At 35.8% G+C, this 22,395-nt stretch overlaps 1 protein-coding gene and 1 long non-coding RNA gene across 2 annotated transcripts in view; both read right to left on the bottom strand.

The window, feature by feature from the left end:
- Nucleotides 1–7,219: 7,219 nt before the first annotated feature.
- On the bottom strand, nucleotides 7,220–20,422 carry LOC145674621 (uncharacterized). The gene is made up of 4 exons (XR_014128999.1): nucleotides 20,405–20,422; nucleotides 12,807–12,937; nucleotides 11,022–11,122; nucleotides 7,220–7,396 (listed from the first exon to the last, which is right to left on the bottom strand). It is a non-coding gene; the product is annotated as an uncharacterized LOC145674621 (long non-coding RNA).
- Nucleotides 20,423–20,439: 17 nt separating this feature from the next.
- LOC145674620 (uncharacterized) overlaps nucleotides 20,440–22,395 on the bottom strand; it is a 69,962-nt gene continuing 68,006 nt past the window's right edge. The window contains exon 3 of the transcript XR_014128998.1: nucleotides 20,440–20,533. The gene's annotated coding sequence lies outside the window, so the exon portion shown is untranslated. The remainder of the gene's footprint in view (nucleotides 20,534–22,395) is intronic.

Genomic DNA, 22,395 nt, shown 5'->3' with positions numbered 1-22,395 from the left:
AATAAAAATAAAATAAAATAAAATAAAATAAATACCGACCATGTCCCATATTCCCGTATACAAAAGGATATTTTGTAAAAAATTCCCTGAGACATCTCTAATTACCCTAGGATCATGGTTTGCACATCATTTTCTTCAGAATAGAACTGCCTTTCAGACGGTATGACTCACGTGTCTCCGTCATGTATCTGAGGCTGGAAAATCCCGAAGAAAGGGATTTTTTGGTAAATATATCCCTTTTTTCAACTTTTTCCCCTCTGGATCCCCCCTGTTTTAACGCAGAAATCTGAAAAAAATCTGGTAAATACTACTCCGTGGACTGCATGTTTGTGCAAAATTTCAATCTTCTACCTGCAAAAATACGCCCGCCAAAAAATAATGAACATAGGCTTAGTAAGAGAAAATATATATTTTAAAATTATGACGTCATCACCTCCTATGTCTCGACGCAAGGTGGTGTGAAACCATACGTAAAGTCTTCTACAATGCCTCTGGACTTGAAAAACAAACAAAAAAAAAAAAAAAAAACGGACGAAAAAGCAATGTACCATGAAACACCGTATGGTACAAATTGTACCGTCGGATCCCTGATACAGTAGCTGCTTGACAAAGTCTAAAAAATACCCCCAAAAACCCGGATCCCTTAATAATTACTAATAATCAAGTTCCCGAAACATTTATTAATAATTAGTTCTGGAGTTCTTCAATCAACATCTCTGAATTGGAGCAATTGTAGTTAGGTATTGTAGAAGTATGTACAAGACAGTTACATCACTGACGTTACATATACAACCCAATAGCACTAAGTCTCAATGCTGAGAGATACAGATAAACGACACGGTTTCGTTATCAATGTATATTTCAAGAATGTTGAGAGGTCTTCTCAAGCTCAACAGTTCTGATTTCAGCATAATAATACAGTCTCTTCACATCATATATTAAATACATTGGTTGCAAATGCCGAAAAAATGGGTGCGCACTATTTAAAAAGCCCCAGTATATCTAGGAACATTATTTACACTGGAAAACATCGTTGCAATGAGAAAAGCCAATGAGGATAGTCAGCAATGCTCTGCAAATTGCCATGCTTAATATCTTGGAATATCTTCCACAGGTGAAAGACGCATTCATGATTACACGATCCTATCCCTACAAAATCCAGGGCTGGGATGTAAGTACATGCTTTAACCGAAAATGGTGTAAACAGAGTCACATTCTGCCAAACATTACTACAAATGTTAGGAGAAACTGAGACCTCCGTTCGTAAGATATTAATGAGCGATGGGGCTCCGTTTCCACATATCAATATAAGCGAATAAGCAGAATATTCGGTACTGGCGCAAGGTTAACCCCCAAAAGTGCAATCAAGAATTCATATATAGTGAAAAAGGGTCCTACTTATTTCTTACTTCGAAACTACTCTGTGCATCTTTGAAGGTAACAATGAGAACTATGTGACAGTAGGTTCTGAGTAAGATGTGGCAAAGTTAAACACATTCTTGAAGCCACAGCAAGAAACTTTCAACGGAGAAACATGGTTTCAACAAAATGAGGTTGAATATTCAAGGTGGTTGTCAGGAGTATTTCCCAATCACGTCATCTCAAGATATGGAAACCTGCCTTGCCTGCGCGATTACTGGATATTTCCTTTAGATGTGTTTATAAAGTTAAGTGTTTAGCCCTCTAGATATTTCCTTTAGATGTGTTTATAAAGTTAAGTGTTTAGCCAAGGGATGTCCAACTACGGAAACAAACAACCATTGACACGGGAGGGTCCCACAAGTTGTCGCTAAAATCTGACTGCCACTTAGCACATCTGATAGAGCATCATGAGAAATGAAAATAAGCAAAATTTAAGGTGCTATCAACCAGAAGGATAGGAGTTACGGGGATTCAAAATTTGAATATCTAAAGAATTATATCATGGAATTATGTACGTTTAAAGTAAATATCTTGAAAATCGTTAAAGCAATCAAAACAAAAGTTGAACAATATAATGAGAACTAAATGCCCTATCGAAAACCATAAACAGTGTTGCCATAGGTGAAGCGGTGTTGCCAACTCAGCATAAAAATAGTTTGTTTCAAATAGCACCATATACAAGTGTGCAGAGATTTAAAATGCACTATTATCACTAAACTTAACAGTGAAGTGTAGTGGTACAGTGTTGCACACTATTAGAGCTACCTGTGCTGAAAATGTACAATGGAGATGTCTGATATGTAGCAACAGATGGTAATAAAGGACTCTGGGTCTCATACTATGAATTTAGTTCAAATGCATAACAGATAGTATAACACAGCAATATGTCAGCAGTGTCACAAAATATTGATGCATTTGGAAAAACAAAATTGAGTGATGCCATTTTTACGTCTTGTGTCAGCTCCGAAGCTATATAGGAGTGCAAAGTGGGATCCGAATCACTATGAAAGAGAAAGATAACAATGAAATGTAAGGTGAAAAGTATAATAAAAACATGTCCGAGGCGGGATTAGAACCCGCGATGCCTAATATGTTGGTTATCTAGCCTTCTTGACCACACCGCTATCCGGTTCGACTAAAAACGAAATGAGGTAGTAATAAAATAATTATATTTCCAGTGTGAATATGGTAATATTACAGTGTACAATCATATGGTATGTAGGAGAGGAAGTAAAAGAATATGTCACTTAACATGAAAGACACAAACCAAGAAAGTACTCTTCCAAATATTGATAACCTGGAGAACCAGTTTACAGAATTAGAAAACACGTGTTTCTTTTCTGGCGTGTATCATTTTGTTTTTACGAGTTGTCTGCTTATTCATCGGAGCTACAGAAGTATAATGCAAAATCCTCACTTTTTTTTCTAATGCATTCCTTTATTACCCTTTGTTTCCACATATCAGACATCTCCATTGTATATTTTCAGCACATATAGCTCCAACAGTGTGCAACACTGTACCATTACACTTCACTGTTACGTTTAGTGATAATAGTGCATTTTAAATCTGTGCACATTTGTATATAGTGCTATTTACAACAAAATATTTTTATGCTGAGTTGGCATCACTGCTTCACCTATGACAACACTGGTTTTCGATAGGGCATTTTGTTCTCATTATATTGTGCAACCTTTGTTTTGATTGCTTTAACGGTTTTCAAGATATTTACTTTAAACGTACATAATTCCATGATATAATTTTTTGGCTCTTCAAATTTTGAAGCCCCGTAGCTCTCATCCTTCTGGTCCATAGCACCTAAAATATTGCTCATGTTCATTTCTCATGATGCTCTATCAGATGTGCTAAGTGACAATCAGATTTTAGCGACAACTTGTGGGACCCTTCCGTGTGAGATATAACAAAGATTCCCTTGAAACGTTATGGACCGTAATGGATAATTTCCCATCGAGATTCTACACATGTGTAGAGATTGTTGTCACCTGAAACATCTTATATAAAAAAGAATTGTTAGGCACGATGTGTAACATGAATACTAATTAATATTCTTTCACTTTCTATAAGACAAAGTTCAAAAATAATTTAAATTTATGAAATATTACGTTTTAAAAACTGTCAATTCTTCTGGCAAACACTGTACACACCACTTGAATCACATTTTAAGATGTAGGTCTATAGTCTCCCAAAAGTACCTATCAAAAAAATTAAGGAATCTTGTAACTAGGGGAAATTTTGATCACTTAGAAAGTTTTCCTTTGTATTGAAATCAATAGAGACCGGATGTTTAGGCATTAAAAACCTGAAAAATAGGCAGGCAAACAGGCACTTAAAATTTAAGAAATACTCAGTGAAATAGGCACTAGAATGTAACTCGAAATAATGGAGATAAATACTCAATAGAATAAAAAAAAATAGTCTTAGATAATGTTGAAAAAATATAGAAACATCTTAATATCTTTTCTTATTATCTTTTATTATTTTATTTTTATTATCTGTTTGTTAATATCTTTTTTTATTGTATATATAAAAATGAAGTTTGACATGTATTCAATATATATTTGGTAAATACATTCTGGCATTTTGCCTAATATCCGGTCTCTAGAAATCACACACGCAGGCCTCCCAGCAGGACATTGAAAAAATATAGCACAGTTTGGTTAATAAAATAGGACAGTTTGGTTTATACAATAGAATATTATGCTCTGAAGCACAGTAAAATAATAATAATAATGATAATAATAATAAATGTATTGTAAGAAAAGGCCACTTTTCACTCCAATGGGCAACTATTTGTTATTGAAAATAGTAAAAACACTAAAAAATGCAGTTCCAATATTGTTAGAATTTAGAACGTATTCTCACTACTTCAGAAGACAAAGAAATAGTTAACAACTCTTATTTATAGGATTACCATGGCATTTAACACTTTTTACATGTCGTTATTCATACATAATTTTGTATATGTAAATTCAATTAATGTACACAAAAATATTAATTATTTCTCTACCTTCCTACTATCCTAGTTCTTTTATTTACAGTTCTGACATTATTTTTCATTATTTCGTATATTTCTAATGAAACAAGAAGATTGATAACTTATTTCTCTGTAATGAAATATTTGAATCTAAATATTCAGTGAATTATTTGATCAACGTATCTCCCAATAAAATAAGTAATGTAAGAGAATTTCATTCATCATAGCTCTGCAAATTATACATACACTTCTAACACTGTTGCACAACATATATTTCAGGACATTTCCAGTTCATACAAAATTTCCAGGATTTTCACAATTTTTATGCTTTTCATGACTTTTCCAGGACGCTTCCACGACACACTTATGTCCAGGTTTAAGGGCGCGTGGGAACCTTGCATATTATGTAGAGCAATATTGGAAGGTGTTGGGATATGTTGGTGAATACCAACATACCTCAATGTCTAGCCAATGTCTGCTGCACACACACTGCTGAAAGAAAATGCTAACACAGCTTGCGTTATAAGAAACTGGAGCATGGCAAGGTTCCTCAGTTAAGCTTCATTGGTGAAGAATAAGCACATAGGAAACAAAAAACAGAAAAAAGAGTGGACAAGGAAAGATAAGAAAAAGCAAATTAAAAAAATAATAGTGAGGATTACTGACTAGTCCCTCAGAAAAAATGCTAAGACACATATTTAGCACATTGCTAATACACAGTAATTCAAATAATCACTGAAACTGCCCTTAGCTTGTATTTTTAATAATTCAGCCACTGAAAAATATAGGAAATTAGGACAAGATTAAAATATAGAACAAATATACAAAAATTTCCAAAATATAGGAAAAAATAGGAAAATAGGACAGCTGGGAGCCCTGCACACGTGAACAACATATATTTTCTCTCTACAAAAATAGTCACTGGATACCAAATACCGCTCAGTAATTTCTAGCATCCCTTATCCAGTGGTGGCTCCAGAATTTTTACAAGAGGAAAATCACATCAGCAGTGGTGAAACTCTCTTCAGTAATGTCATCCTTAATGAATTGTAGCAGAAATGGAATATCTAAGCAAATCACCATTTGCTCATGTAACGTAAACGATATACCGCTCACTTAACATTAAAACGACAGGCTTCAAGTTTCTAACAACTACAAGGAAATGATCCAAACATGTTGCATATTTTGAAAATAATGAAAACTAGTTATAAATTAATGATTAAATGCTAAATATATAATTAAACTAACAAAAAATAAAAATCAGAGCTAGCGGTCTATCACACCGCTCTCGCCCAATATTAATAACTAGATACATTGGAAATATATAAAACATAACAATAGTAACGAAATAAACAAATAAACAAATGAATTTAGTTACACAATGTGAAACTTTGGTAGACTTCCAAGCTATGGGAATTCAATACTCAAACTTCAAGTAGTACGACTATATAACTACTAGTTCTAACAGCATCAAAGATAGAACCTGTTCCTTGGACGCTGAAGTCACATCAAAAAGCAATTACTCGCTATTCCTTACTGTTTTGTTCAATGGTAATAAACGTTGAAACAGGAAATGGTAAAATTGAAGCATTTCCGGTTAGAACAGTGTGTTAACGGAAAAGATGGAACCTATTCCTGGCAAGCTGAATCGATTGAAAACAAGAAAAACTCGATGTCTCTTGCCGTTTTTGCTCTATGGAAATCAGTTTTAAAACTGACGTAGTAGTAAATTTCAACATCTCCCGATTTTGGTAGTGTTGGGGGTTGTGATGATGCATTCTCTTGAGACCCTGAATCGATTGCAAAAATCTGTCGTACTTTTTTTTTCTGGCGATGTTCAATCTAAAATGGTTAACTTGGATCACTTGTGGATTGAATACAGGGTTAATAGAGGGGATGGAACGTATTCCTGAGAAACTGAATCGATTGTAGAAGCCGGTTTTTGACATATTCTATCGTTTTTCCTTTACGGAAATCAGTATTGATACCAGAAGTAATGGTAAAATTCAACCACTTCTGGTTTGGGTAGAGTGTTGTAAATAATCATGTTATATTGTCTAAAGACAATGAATCTATTTCAAAAAACCTTTTCTCGCAACCTTTTGCAGTTTTCGTTCTATGGCGATAAAAGCTGAAACCAGAAATGGCCGATTTGAACTATTTCCAGTTTGAACTGAGATTCAACGGACGAAATGGGACCTCTTCTTGGGACGCTGAATCGATTGCGGACAACCGCTTCTCGATGCCTGTTACCGTTTGTGTTGTGATACCTGTCGACAAACGGACAAACCTGTTCTATAAAACTTCCGACACTTATGCAGAGCATAGTTTGGAAGTCTAAGAATAAAGCAGCAAGTGTTATACAAATAAATAAAAACTTAACAGTAAGATATATCTTGAAAGTAAGTATATTACCGTTACGAATACTGTAGCAACAAATATAAATGGTCAATTAAATTTTTAAAAATGCCAAGTTGTGCATTTGTGCATGTCTTAGTACGAGCTCTGACCGCTCTACTATTAAGCAACAGTGCCCACATCAGCTAACAAAACAGTCTGTAATCTGTATATCAATATAGAATCCATAAAGTAGCATTCTGTAAACAAACTTTAACTGAAGTTTCGTAAAGCCTGCAATGACAAATAGACATCTCGCTTTCTCATTTTAAAAATTCTTGTCTCAACAGTGATGACAATAACAAAGCTCAGCAAAAAATCCTAGATGATGATACATGTTTTATTAATAGTATCATCAGAAAGGATTTCCAACTTACTTTGTTTCCTTCGAGAAGCAGTGGCGACAATCTATTCAATTTGTGCAAACCAGCAGTAATCCTAACATGCACAAAGGCCGGATCATCTCTGTTTTCCGTCATCGTAAGCTCCCAAGGAATTGCAGAAGGTTTTGGATAATGAGCGATTCAACATTCAATCGAACACGATGCCGAATCCGTATCCTTTAATTTCTAGCTGGATGTAGGCTGTTTTGAATGCCAAAAGTAGTTCTACATATTAGGTATGACAGCATTCTTTCTTTTACTAGATATTCATGTAACATTAATGAGCTGAATAAGTGCTCCCCTCTACACACACAACAGCTGTGATGCATTCCATGTGGTCATTTCAATGACTGAGCATCTACTTACAAATGAAATATACTTGACTGGCAAAAAAGTCAACTAGCAGTGTAGTAATTAACGCACCAAAACAGTACGCCAGAGACCAGAGTTTGATTCTCACTCCAGCCGTACATTTTACATTCTTTAAATTACAGTCGCATATACGTAATCTAATTAAATCACCACTTACTCATGTAACAAACGACAATAAATTTATGTAAATCTAAAACAAAAGTCCTTTAAGTTTCTACCACAAAAGTTCTACAGAATGATCTAGAAACGCTGTACATTTTTAAAATCAATGAATATTTATATATAAATGAGCAATGGTAACACAGTAGAACTTCGATTATCCAAATATCGATGAACTGAAACGCAAATTAACCGAAAGCATTCTACTAAAGTGCTTTTAAATTTATTCTAGTATTTTTTTTTCTTGTTATTAGAGCTTTAACAGCCTTATTCCAGTCGCCAAATTCACTGCCTTGCGACAACAATGAAGTGGTTAGAAACAACAACAATAATCTGATTCTGTCCAATTGCTGTCTTTAAAACGTGTGCGAGATTTAGAATAAATAAACGAGTCTCAGCTCTGAAGCAAAATAAAATTTTGGATTCCTTTTTGTTTAATGAACTACTTTATATCAGATACAAAATATATAAACAGTTTGTGTTTAAGAGCTTGACATACTAAAATTAATACAAAATTTACATTTTTCTTTTGCTTGTTTTTTATAAGTGAAAGGAGATAATGAAATACAACTTACCACAATCATACATAATGTTATTCTACAGCAGAAAATATGAGCCTGAAGAATTTTCAGTATTGTCACAAGTTAAATCAAATTAAACACGTTAACTCAAATTGAACAAATATACTCAGAAAATTATTTAAACCAGCGTTGGCAAATTTAACCCCCCTTCCTTCGGACCTTCACGTAGCAGATGCGAGCATAGTCTTTCTAGGGTTAATAATAAGAAACATATAAATTGGAATATATCAAACATAATAGTGACGAAATTAACACACGAATAATCCAGCAACAAATAGTTACATAACGAAAAATAAACACTAGAAGTAAAATACAGTTATACATACTGCAGCAACAAATATAAATAGACATAACTTTTCCAAGTTGCTGTACATTTATATGTTTTAATACCACATCTTAGCGCTCTACCACTGAGCTACAGTGCACAGCGGGGCAGAATTGAAAAATTCCAAAAATTGGAAATTCAAGGACACATGTATTTTCACTGTTACGTGAAACGTAAGTAGTCAGTGCATTATATACTGGAATAAATCGGCATTACAGAAAGTGCTACTATTTTTTTCATAGGTTTAAAGTTCGACCATTTTTAGAACCTATTTTACGTAATTTTGATCACAAACTTTTAATTTCAAATCGTCCAAAGTAATAGAATTGTGCAAAATAATTCCAGTCGGTAGAAAGTACCTCACAGTATGTAGTTTGCTACAACATACATTGTTTTCATCTTCGTGCATATTGCATGTGGAACTATGACCTCAAAGAAATAGCTAAATTTCCCTCAGTACAAATGACATTCGGAGGGTTATTAAAAAAGTACCACTTAATTCCACGACGGCAATTACTCTGAAAGACACAGCAGGGTGTGTTGGATATGGCAGATAAAGATAAAATGCCGATACACGACGGTTTGCAAGTTATGAGATAAAACGTCTTGAAAGTCGCTCAGTTTTGTGGCCGGTGACCACGCTGCGGGTCAGCACCTTTTTTTCATTTACATTGCAACAATTGACTTTCAAGCAATTATAATCGGAAACCACAAGCCTACAGAATGTATTTTTCCTCTTTGACGCTATCCGACAATAAGAAACATATATAAAGCGAAGGGGACAAAGTGTACGGAACCGCCTGATTATATGGCACTCAATATATTGTTTTAAAATTAGTAATGTTAAAGTACAGCACTCAAAGAGTCATCACATCATCAGGGTAAGAAGTACAAATAGCACTCAAATTAGTAATAACTGTTGGACGAGAAGATTTGTATCGCTGTGACAAAAACAACGTCCACTTTGAGGTGTTACGTGTGCTCCGCGACATCTAGTTCTCTTAACAATATTGACACTTGTCTGAAGAGGACTGTGGATAAGAAGACGTTTGAATTTGGACTACCTATTCTCCACGCACGCATCAGGTTTATGGACTTTATTTTAAACCTGCCCTACAAGCTGGAGGTGAAGAAGTGGAAAATCATGAAATCTGACTGGCCAAAATAAACAAAAGAAAACTGACAATTCAGAAGTTCTTCCGGGAAGAACTGGACTTGTGGGTGGACACACCAAAAGCAGGGGGCTCAAGAAATATGGATGATGGAAATACTGGACGTCGCTTTTTTACGGGATCCAGCAAGAACAGCGCGGATAACGGAAGTAGATGAGAGGCTCATCACACGGTTTGGGATTATTTTGCAAACTCTTTCTAGCGGGTATGAAATCGACCACAATTTGTTGCACGCTTACGCTGTCGAAACAGCTAAATTATATGTTTTTCTATATCCCTGGAATTACATGTCCATCACTGTACATAAAAGTCTGATCCACGACCCTTCTATCATATCAGCTGCTTTGCTCCCAATCGGCCAGCTATCTGAGGAGACTCAGGAGTCATGACAAAGATATCAAGTTGTTTCGTGAATATCACGCGCGAAAAGTATCTCGCTTCTCACATCAGATCCTACAATCTCATCCATGCGGAAACTGCCCAGGAGGAGCGACTCTAGTGTGATGTCACAGGAAGTGTTGGGACTGCTCACTGCGTTGGGCAGCTGAAGGCTCGCGCTGTCGACACCAGTAGTGACAGCGAGGTCGATGTGTGATGCACCACATGTACACTCTTCCACAAGTCAAGTGTTGCATGGTACGTAAATCCTTTGCTTTGAACAACACTCATCTCAATTAACAATGTTTTGTTGTACAGAAGACTTCGTTTGACGATTTCACGTATTTGGAAAAGTGAATTTTTTAATTCCTTACTATAATATCTTCATGTAACATACAATGAAGACCAACATATTGTAGAAATTGTATATATATTTGTATTTTCAAATATATACAAATTGAAAAATGTAATATTTCTTTTTCTTGTAAGGCACAATATTTATTGGGCAACAGTGTAACGCATGAATTAAATTTTTATCTTTGAAAATTGGGAGTCATGCCTTCTCACCCCCCCACCCCCGCCCCAGCTCGATACGCCAATGGTGTGTTTGTTTTATGCAAATTTTCTACAGAACTGTATTGCTATTCTTTTATGAGAGGAAAACAATTCTCTACAATACAACCAGTCTATTTGCATATTTTCCCATGTAAACGATTTTTGGCCAGGAATTTTCAATTCTGCCCCCACTGTGCAGTGGCCCGATCAGAATAAGAAAATAATCTCTAATCTATATACAAATATAGAATCAGCAAAGGAACATAATGGAAAATAAATCTCACCTTAAGTTCCGTAACGCTACAAGAGTTAATAAACATCTCTCTGTCATTTCAAAAATTTCTGCTTCTGACGACGATGAGAACACAAAATACAGCAGATAGTCCTAAAAGATGGTGGATTCTCTATTAACAGCAGCATCAAAAACATCACAATGTATTTCCAACTAGCTTTGTTGTCTAAGAAGCAGCGACAACAATCATTACAGAACTTATTCAAAAATCAAATACACACTTGGATCCTTATTGTTTTCTGTCACTATAAATCCCTTAATGAACTTGAAACACAAACAGGTTTCCCTCCTCAACCCTTTAAGTATTTATAGTAACTTTTGTTACCATGGAGTATGTTGTCTTTGACCGCTTATTTAGGTTCTATAACGGGTATTTAAGCCTTTTTTTTTTTTTTTTTGCTCAAGTCAAGCATGACCAAAGAACACCTCAGACGCATTTTGGAACTGGATGGTCAACTTGGCAGCGCCAAGTAGGGGCGAAGGGGCGTGATTTTTTCTTTTTTTCTTAAGGTAAATTTCAAAAATTTATAACACCCGTAGTTTTCAAGACATCAGATTGAAATTTTGCATACACATTGCGTACACCTTTGAGTATTTCTAAATTTTTTTTTAGATCCCTACGTAAACCCGAGCCGGGGCCTGTGGGGCGCAACTATTTCACGGGGGTGATTTTTTCAGAAGAATTTCTGTTTTTTGTTTTTTCGAATTTCCGGGTTCAGATGTATGATACGAACATATGAGTAGTACCGTTGGAAGGAGCTCGTTATACTGAAGAAAATTACGTTTGAACCATGACTATAGGCTAATAAATAGTAATGATGCAGTAAATGTTTAATATTACATACAAAAAATGGGTCATCTTTAGACTTCCAAAAATTTCTCCCGCCCTTAGTCTTGAAGATACAAGATTGAAATTTCGCACAATCATTGTTTACATAACTATGTTTTTTTTTTTTTCAATTTCAGATACCTACGTAAACCCAGGTATCCCATGGGCCCGGGCCAGAGGGGCGCAAAAATTTCTCCTGGTTTTTCCTGATTTTCCCGTTTCAGGTGTATAATACGCACAAGCAAGTGGTACCGTTGGAAAGTATGCTCTATACTGAAGAAAAAAAAAAAGTGGTATGAACCATCATCCTATGATAAATAGTAAAGAAGAAGTGGCTATTAGAGTGGAAGTCTAAAATTTACCTCAAAAAGTGGAAATCCTAAAAGGGTTAACAATGGTAATGATAAAAAATAACAATATTTGTTATTCACAACATTCATTACAGAACAATCAATAAAAGGTCAACAAAATAACTAGAAAAATACAAGAAATTTATTAATGAAAATAACATCAAATGTGAGCGAAAAGAAATTGAGATAATACACTGATCTATATCAAAATAATCCCCCATACTTCACAATATTTAATTCACAATGAAAGGAACATCGTTACGTTACAAACTGCAGCACATTTTGCATGCAGTGGTACAGCATTCCATTGAACAGGATCCAGGATGACAAATGACGTCACTCTCTTTGTTGGATGTTTACAAAACAAACACAAGTTCTCTATCTGTATATAAGGCTACGCACTCCGTGAAAAAAAAAAGAAAAAAAAAAGGATCCTAAAGGGTTTTGTACTGAATTGAATGCGTCAATTTATATAAATATCTGTGCAATTGAACTGAAATCAAATTTCTTATGAAACAAACCCTCAAAAACAAGATGTATATTGATATCTCAATTTTTCCTCAAGATGCTCTTGTAAACACTTACGTAATAAACTTACCTTCCTTGTCTCTTCCTCTTCCTCTCTCATCCCACGAGCGACGAGCATATTTATTTTTCAGCTTAATTTTATCGTTGGTATCCAACAATTCTTGAATGACTTTTATTAAAATCTGGGCCAATAACTGAACTCTGGAAGAAACATTTCTGAATGTTACTAGGAAAAAAACCGCATTCGCACCCAAGGAAAGTTTTCCGAATTGACTAATGTATTCTAACGTATGAAGTTAAGTTATAGTAATGACAGGATCAACTAAACAAAAAACAGGAAAAATAGGAAAGAGAAAGAAAATAGATCTCTACGTATATAATGGATTTCAAACTTCACCCATACAGAATGCCAGGCCTAGAAAAAGGGTTGATCTAGATCTAAAAAGTAAAGCTTAAAAATCTTGCCTCAAGTCTGCACTTCAAAGCTGCAGGCCGACATGAAGCCTATTTCAGACTTACTAGACAATACCCTCAAGACTTGAGACAATCCTAATACTTTAGGAAATCAATGCTAGTTTTAAACCTGAAGTCTCAGCCAAGGTTGAAAGGCTACATCTGTACTTCCCTTATGCTGCAGGTTGAAAATTCAAGTCTACACCAATTCAAATTCAAGGTTAGTTTCCAGTACAAGGCTGCAGTAGATTTATCCGAAAAGTTTGAGATTGTAGAGTTACATTATAAGCCTACTGTGTAAGGAAAATACAATACAAACCTGTAAACTTCAAGATAGTGCCAAGTCTGAAGTACCTGCATAGGCTGTTTTCTGGCTACCCAATAAACTGCATCAAAGTTTTGTTATAGTAAGTCTAGTACGTAATGGAAATGCAAAGTTAGCCTTACAATTTAAGGCTGTGTGAAGGCTGTAACAGATCCACCAGTATAGTAACCTTGAAATTCCATTACATTATAGTGTTACGTTAAGTCTAATGCGTAGGTCTTTTTCCGCCATTATTGGTTATTCGAATATGAATGCAGATAAACAGAAAGTAAATTTCTCAAGCCTGTGAGGAGAATGCCGTCAGCTTTGGGTTGCTAGAAAAGTTACTTTCCGTTTATCTGCATTCAATATTCAAATAACCAAGCATGGCGCGAAAAAGACCTACGCATTAGGATTAACGTAACACTATAATCCAAAACAATTTCAAGTAATGCTTACTAAAACGGCAAAAATTAAGTAGCGTGGATAAATATATTTCTACAAACATCCAAACACCTCTGAAATGGGCCAATTAAGGCATACAGTAAGAGAAAACTATACAGAATTCGCGAAGAAAAAAGTTTCAGTCACTCTTAAGCTAATTTCGTATTTATTCTGGAATTATAAGCACAAAGCAGAGGTTCCATTTATGTGGTACAACAAGCTGTTGTAGATCTCAAGTTATTCTTGCTTAATGTCATATGATATAGCTTACTCTACCACTGAATGTTTGAAAATTACTTGACAACACAATGAAAAAAAAAATCTCAAAGTAAGGGTAAGTTTCCATCAAACACATACAGATACGAATTAAAAACTGTAAAGAGTGTTTCGCAAAAACGACAGGGATAGTGAATAAACCACGATTCTATTCAATTAATATATTTCTGAATTCAAGATGACCCTTCATATTTTTAACAAAGGATTACAAAAACAACAACAAATACTGAGTATCAGGGTTGGCCAAAACCATGGTTTTTATTGAAAAAAAAAAAACGGTCGTTTTCGTTTAAACCTGACTTTTTTTTTTTTTTTTTGTTTAAACCAGGTTTTTTTCGTTTAAATAATTTGCTCCATGTATTTATATCACATATGGATAGAAATAAGTTTGTTTCACTTGGTGTTATTGTGCAACAACCGGGTCATGCTGGAAGGGGACTCGTAAGCTTAAAGCGGAATCCAAACTGTTGCTCGCCTTCCAAAAGAAATTATCCTCCATTTGAACTCGAAACCGGGATTAATTGGCCACAAATGCGATACATCTGCCAAGTCACTCACGAAGTACTCCTGATAAAAATACGTTGTACTAATCTTTACATACTTGTTAATATAATTGTCAAGAGTCATTTCAGAAGGACAAAAAGATAAACAGTTGCACAAGTGAAACCTTTATACAGAATTACATATGGACAATTTCAAAATACTGCAGAGTACAGAAGAACTAATTTAGTCCGAGTTACTTCACTACAACTTTCATTAGTATTCATTAGTCCAAATTAAAGAAATACAATGACTTAATTTGCATATCAGTAGAAAAGTGAATAAAGATACGAATTATTTGAGTCCACTTTGGTTCTGATCCATTTATACATAAATAGATACCAAAGATACTTCTGATTTCAGTAAATGCCTCTCGTGGGGTTTGTATGACCCCCTCCCCCAACAAAAGTACGGAATTTCGATGTATTTTATCAATAGTAAACATTATTAAAACGAAACAATATTCAGAATTTTTGTTTGATTGCAATTGCATAACAATAATAATAAACTGTAAAAACATCACAAAAGAATCATTCATAAACTTAAATAAAAAAAGTTGCTTTTGTAGTATAATCTCTTTGAGTAATGAATGGGGAATTTAGGTCTGAATATAATACGAATAATATACGGGAGTGAAACGTGATAACCCATAAATGTGTGTTCAAGATTTTACAAACACTTACACTTTTACGGACATGTTTCGTTTTTGGTTTAAAGTTTTTTCTTTTTTTTTTTTTTTAAGCAGCTGGTTTAAACCACCTTGGTTTAAACCAGCCAACCCTGCTGAGTATACTTTCAGAATTTAATTTAAAACTATACTAAAAATCAAATCAGACACAGGGCTCCCTTAGTCTTACTCAGGCCCGAAAACAGCCACAGATGTTTGGGGGGGGGGGGAGGAGCATGAAAATGATAGGGGGCGGAAAGTTATCAAAAATTCTCTCACTAATATCTAAATTGTGTTTTTTGTATTGAAGTCTGGAGGGGCCACGAAAAATTTAGGGAGGATCAGGCCCACCCTAGCCCCCTCTCTAGTTGCGGGCCTGGTCTTACTGGAAGGATGCACTAAATTTGCGAACGTTCAAGGCTAAAGTGGTAGGAGGAAGAGAGTAAAGTTAGATTTTAATGGAAGCTTGTGATTCTGTTCAGTAAAGAAAAACTCTGCGAAAGCAACACGACCCCATATTTTGAGGTGCGAACTTGCGGCAAAATAGCTAATCTTGGATTCAGAAATAAACTGCACATCTCTAACTTTAATTTATATATTTGAGCACATTTTCAATTGGCCTAAACCTTTCACGTCGTAAAGATGGCAGTCCTTGGAGATCACACACCCGGGGAAAGGAATAAGGATGGTAGCGGCCAGAATATTTTATTGAAGATATTATCTCAGTATTCGTCATATGGAACTGAGAATAATTCGTAAGTAGGGCCGAATTTGGGCTCAGACCCAGAACCTCCCAAATGTGGAGCTAACACTCTACCAACTGAGCTATGGACACTTGGTTTGGTTTGCCTTTAAATCCCACACCATTAGAGAAGCAAGTATACATTAAGAAAGTAAAAAAGGGAAGGAAGGAAAAGAATAAATATTAATAAACATTATACTCAACTATTGATTTCATATAGAATGTAGATCTAAGATAAAAACCAAGTTAAAGTAAAAACTGAGTGCCAGTCATATTGCAGCTTCCTGGCGCAACCGAATTTATGTGCTGTATCCTCCTCTAGTTTCTGAAAGGGAGAATTCCAGATTACCCAAACAACTACTAACACAAAATTTAACCGTAATGTACACTCATGTCCAAAATGATTGTCGCATATCTATAACTGTCTTCTTGTACGAACATAATTTGATAATGATTTTGCAGAGTACTTTTAATACTGATCCTATGTGTATAATCGGGAAATGTATAGTTGTGGTAAATTTTATAGAAGAAGAATTATAAATACGAAAATTAGAATGAGTAAAACAAAATGTTGCTAAATGAACAAGAAAGTTTTATTTTCGTTTTATTGTTCTTATTTACTGCTCTTTTGACATGAAATTTGCCACATACATGTCTTTGCCGATTATACACATACTAACATCATAAAAAATACCGGGCGAAATCGTTATCAAATTATACTCCTACAACAACATATTTATAGACATGCGGCAATAATTTTGGACATGAGTTTACATTACAAAAGTCATGTGAAGTGGATCAAGTGCAGTGTTCCACCACATTAAAATTTTCATAAAACGTTAAAAATTTAGAAACACTCTTCCTTTCTCCAGTAACTTTTATTTTAAACCAGAACAACATTTTTTTTTTTTTTTTAAATCCCTATGTTCTAGCAAGGGAATTAGGAATGTGCAATTTGCGTAGTTTTATTGTACCGTATAAATACAGTAAAACTGGATAGACAGACAGAGCGACGGATGAAGCCGTTCTATAAGACTTTCGCCATTTATGCATAGCACAGTTCGGTAGTCTAATAGAATACTAAATATAATTAACGGGAAGTATTGGTGCGATAGTTAACGCAAACGCCTCTGGTGCGAAGAATCCTCCTCGGTTCGATTCCCGTCCGAACCATGCGAGATTATTCACACTGCCGACGGCCATTACAAGCAAAGTAGCTCGATTAACACCTTATCATTAAAAAAAAAAAAAAAAAAAACTCACTGGAAAAGTATAATTGGCTGGTTCCAGTGAATAACGGGCCGTCGGCTTTTTATTTATTTACTTATTTTTTAATTGAGAGTTTGCAGATATAAGCCCCTTCTGGTGAGATTTACACTGTATAGAAACGGTTAAGTCAAATTCCTGAAATTGAGAAAGTAATAGCATGTTATAATCGGTTATGTCCCATTGCTCTCCTATTATTCTGTAAGCTTCAAACTGGTCTCTTGTAAAATTTATGTTTCCCGATTTAGCAACTTGTTCACTGGAACCAGGTAATTGTTTTCAAGCTAATCACGCAACCCTAAGAATTATATTTATATTTTGCAGTTTTATATGTATAGAGGTACACGAAATCCGAGCTGTAAGTAATGACTAGACAGAGAGTGCCGAGGGTAAAAACCAACGAAAGTCGTATGTTGCTGCGGCAATAAATCTTAAATTTCGTGCCAGTAAGTGCGCAAAACGTGTATGAAAAGAGGAAAGTCGTATATATACGATCACTAGGAAAGCAATCTCGCACCCGGAGTTGTGGCTGCTACTAAAGGGAAGTGGATATTTTGTGCCCATAGCGAGGAAAACAGACTATAACATAGAATATTTGAAATGCTTTTTATTAGTATATATTTCAGGAAAGGATAGGTAACAGTAACTAAAAGTTTGAGAGAGTTAATCGTGTTAACAGTGGAAAAGAAAGCAGAAGAAACTACGCATGGGAGCGCATAGCACCCCTTCATTTCGGTATTGCAAGGGCTAAGCGCAAAGCTATGAATATACAAATAAAACAAGCTTCGAAATGAACTGCGTATTATTTTTCAGTAATGGTTAACATCGAAATGCACACTGCCTTTCTTTTAAAATTATTTACTTATTCTTTTTACATTTCTGGCCAGACTGACAACTTGATCTAAGCCCGTCACGTCGTAGGGATGACGTCTCTCAGCGGACGCATAATCTGAGGAAAGGAGTGTGCAAGATAGCAGCCAGGGCCTTTAGGCTAAATACACTAGTGTCCAAAACTTAAGCATAATGCAAGAAGTTGCATGTAAAGTCCGGGAAGGGCATTGCGAGCACAGGAATTGTGGTGACTGACGTGTATTGCTTGTGAGGAGCATTGAACCGGCTATAACAAACGTCCTCCTAGCCCCGTATGGGAAGAAATCGAACGCTAGTGCTTGGGTTCGAAATAGGTGCATTCCATGTGTGCAGTGGGTGGATCGTTACAGTGAGCGGAGGCTACTGCTGAATTGAATGTGGCAATATATTAATGGAGTATGGCACAAAGACGTCATTTGGATGCGTTTACCAACGGCCGGATCATCAGACGCTTGGAAAAAGATGACACACAGACAGCAATTGCACGAGAAATCAATGTGCTACAAAGTGTCGTGTCTAAGTTGTGGAAACAGTTTATCGACACCGGAGACATTAGTTGTAGATCCGGTGGAGGACGTCACGAGTGACAACTCCACAACAGGACGGATACTTATCCATAACTGCGCGTCGGAACCGGCCCAAGCCTGCAAGACAACTGTCAGCGGAACTTGCAACAGCCTCAGGGGTGACAGTGTCACGCAAGACTATGTACCGGTGACTGAGAGCCAGTGGTCTGTATTCCTGACGATCAGCAACATGCGTTCCACTGCGCACACAAAAGGGCCCGTTTACAGTGATGTTAAGAACATCACCAGTGGACCCCCAACGAATGGGACTGCGTACTACTCGCGGACGAATCTCGATTTGGTTCCCATCGCATTCTGATCTGGCATGAACAGGGAACTCGCTTACATCCGAAGAACATTGTGGAAATGCAGCGGTATGGTGGTAGTGAGTGACGTACTGATTTGAGCAGGCATTATGATGAATGGTAGTAATGACCTGCATATCTTCGAAACTGGGTCCCTCAACGGCCAGAGGTACAGAAACGAGGTTCTGCATGCCCATGTGCGGCTTTTCAGGGGCTACGAGCAATTCTATCAGTGTCTTTTAATTCTTGCATCATTTGTAATTTGTATGGTTTGAGATGCAACCGTTTTCTCAGCACATGCCAAACTGTCATGTGTGGGACGTCTGGCTGTGGAGAAGCACGCCGGGTTGATTTTGTAGGACTGTTCACAAAGCTTTGTCTCACTTGCTCTACAACGTCTTCAGACTTACGGGGACGATCTGAAGATTTGTTGTGTGTTACCGAACATCCAGTTTTAATAAAATACTTATGTCACTCATAAATAGTAGGACTACTGGAAGGATCTTTACCATACTTTGTACGAAAATTACATTGCACAGTTGTCGCAGACGTGGATTCTTCAAACCAAAACACACAGCTAGCACACTCGGGACCAGTAAAGGCAGCCATCTTTGCTGCAACTGCCGCTAGCGCTTTCGGTGGCTTGTTTCTGAACTAGTGTACTACCTGAGTCAAAATTTGATGTACTTTGCTACAAAATGACATCAAAACCATGTCTATAAGATAAATGAATAAATCAATATGAGTTTTCTCAGTTGTACAGTTCTTTCTGATACACCCCGTATATCGCTTTTCTATGGTTGTTCATATGAACTTGTTTTTGCATGTTTTGGTGTGAGAAATCATATCCAGAAATTTGTCGCTTGTCTAACGAAACACTTTATATACACACATACACACACACACAAAAAGGGACAATAATTTTCCATTGTGAATTGAATGAACAGCTGTTTATGCTAAAACTGTACACATGAGATTATTATTATTATTTTTACATTGAGTGTTTCGCGTAAAGTTTTAAAATATTCCTGATTTTTCTGTTAAATTTAGCCGATTTTTCTGACAATGCAGATTTGGAAGTATTTCACTGGGTCATTTTAATTTAGCTATTTTCCAGTCAATGTAAGTCCTGGATAACCTCAGGACCACTACGGAAATACGATTCCCAGAAAAAAAAATGTCGAGTGTTAAGACTAGCTTTGAATAGTATATTATTATATTGACAGACGACTTACATTTCATTCTGCTGCACATCTCTGTCGTAGAAAACGGCTTCTTCAATTTATTGCCCTTTCCCGAGTTTCCCCTAGTATATTATTTGCAAGTCCATATGCGTCCTTTCCTCCAGAAAGAATGTGATTAACCTGGAAAGCAATGAGAAATATAATTCCTGTCTGTCCATATAAAGACATACGAAAACTACAACTATCAGAAAACCTGATGGCTCTTAATGTTCCTCTACACATGCAGCAATAAAATTATACACTGAATCAATAACAGGCAGCTACGAAAGGTAATCAGCATACTTCACATTTAGTAGACAAAACTTTTCGTTTTCATGATCACCAACACTTTTCATTAAGTTCCAAAAAGCTGCTTGCGTATCAAGTTAAACAATGCCTTAGCACTGACTTAAGACAATGAAACTTCACACTATTTCATAACTGGTGTGTGACCCCTTTCAACCTTCTTTATTCTAGTTATTTTTGATGACTATTTGCGACAGCGCTATTTCATGTACTGTCGTTTCGAACCCACAGCCGAGATGCCGCACTGAATAACACAATATGTTAATACACAGATTATAAACTGTTGTCTGATAATAAAGAACAGTGAGTATTTTCCATAGGAGCCACCAGGCACAATCAGTTCCGAAAGTTTTTAATACATTTCTTTTGTGAATAACTTTCAAATTGATCAATCGGTCGGTATGTGTATATTTTTTTGGAGACCAGCAGAAAATGGCGGTTTTTTCAAAAAATACAGAGAACTTTTCTCAAATCGACTGATTTATTTCAAAGTTATCTGCAAATGAATTGTATCAAACTTTCGGAACTGACTGTACACGTAAAATCATACTTTGTACTGAGTCACTGAGCAACACTATTGATTGAGGGCGAATGAGAGCCGTGGATAAATTGCTATGTGGTGAATTAATGTATGATAAAGGTGCAGCAGGCTGTGAGACTTTCTTTTTCTTTCTTCCAATGATTCAGCGTTCTATTTCGGGAACAGGGGCGTTCCGAAGGCTCATAAGTACTTTGCACTGAGTGCCTATTGGATAATTATGATGTGTCGAATGAAAATGGAATGAAATGAAGTCGGCTAGGCTAAAGGGGACGGTGATTATGTAAAATGTATGAAATAGTGGAATGAAGAAAGTGAGAGGGAACGGGAGAACTCCGACAAAACTCACGCACACAGTGTTTGTCCACCATAAAGTTCACTTGGCGAGAGCTAGGATCGAACCAGAGGCCCCATTTATGAGAGGTGAACGTTCTACCATTGAGCCACCGCGGCCCCGATGTGTCGTATGACATAATATACATAGTGTGTCTTATAATACAAATATATCGGGTAGCTCCAGAATTTCTGAAGTATTCTACATTGCCTATGGCTACATCAATAGTTTGGTATCTTATTCCTTCAATAACTAACAATTTTAGTGTGCATAATACGTTTTCAAGTTTTCGCCATACGCATTATTTATACATACATGCTACTAAGTTCTCGTAACACCAACTTGAATATTTCTGAATATAGCGTGAGAAATATACTGATGCAAAGAAAACATTGTAAGCACACTAATAAAGAGGCGCCTTACTTACAGAAATGTAATGTCTTTACATAATAAAATCCAAATTTGAAGGGCTTACTTATTAAAATAGCTTAGGAAAAGGTACAGCAAATTTGATGCAAAATGGAAGACAGATATTAAGTGCATATTGCGAAGATTATTTATATATAGAAATTCTGTGAAATACATCTAATAAGCATGCACTTACAGAAGTATGTATTTAAACAAGGAATAATTAAGAGATGTTGTTCTTTATATTTTTCAATGTAAACAGCATGTGGAAAACTATTATTTACACAAGTTTTATGCCTGTTTTACGTGTCGGAAAAAAAAACAATCAAAATATTGCTGGCCAAAAGTAAAGTTTCGCAATAGCTGTTTAATTTTAAATTGCAAATACTTATATACTTTGCACTAAGCTCAGTGTTG

This window comes from Thermobia domestica, chromosome 17, assembly GCF_964235325.1.
Source record: "Thermobia domestica chromosome 17, izTheDome1.hap1.1, whole genome shotgun sequence".
In the NCBI taxonomy this organism is placed as follows: Eukaryota; Metazoa; Arthropoda; class Insecta; order Zygentoma; family Lepismatidae; genus Thermobia; species Thermobia domestica.
Note: the sequence above shows the minus strand (reverse complement) of the source record. Positions and strands in the feature narration are given on the sequence as shown.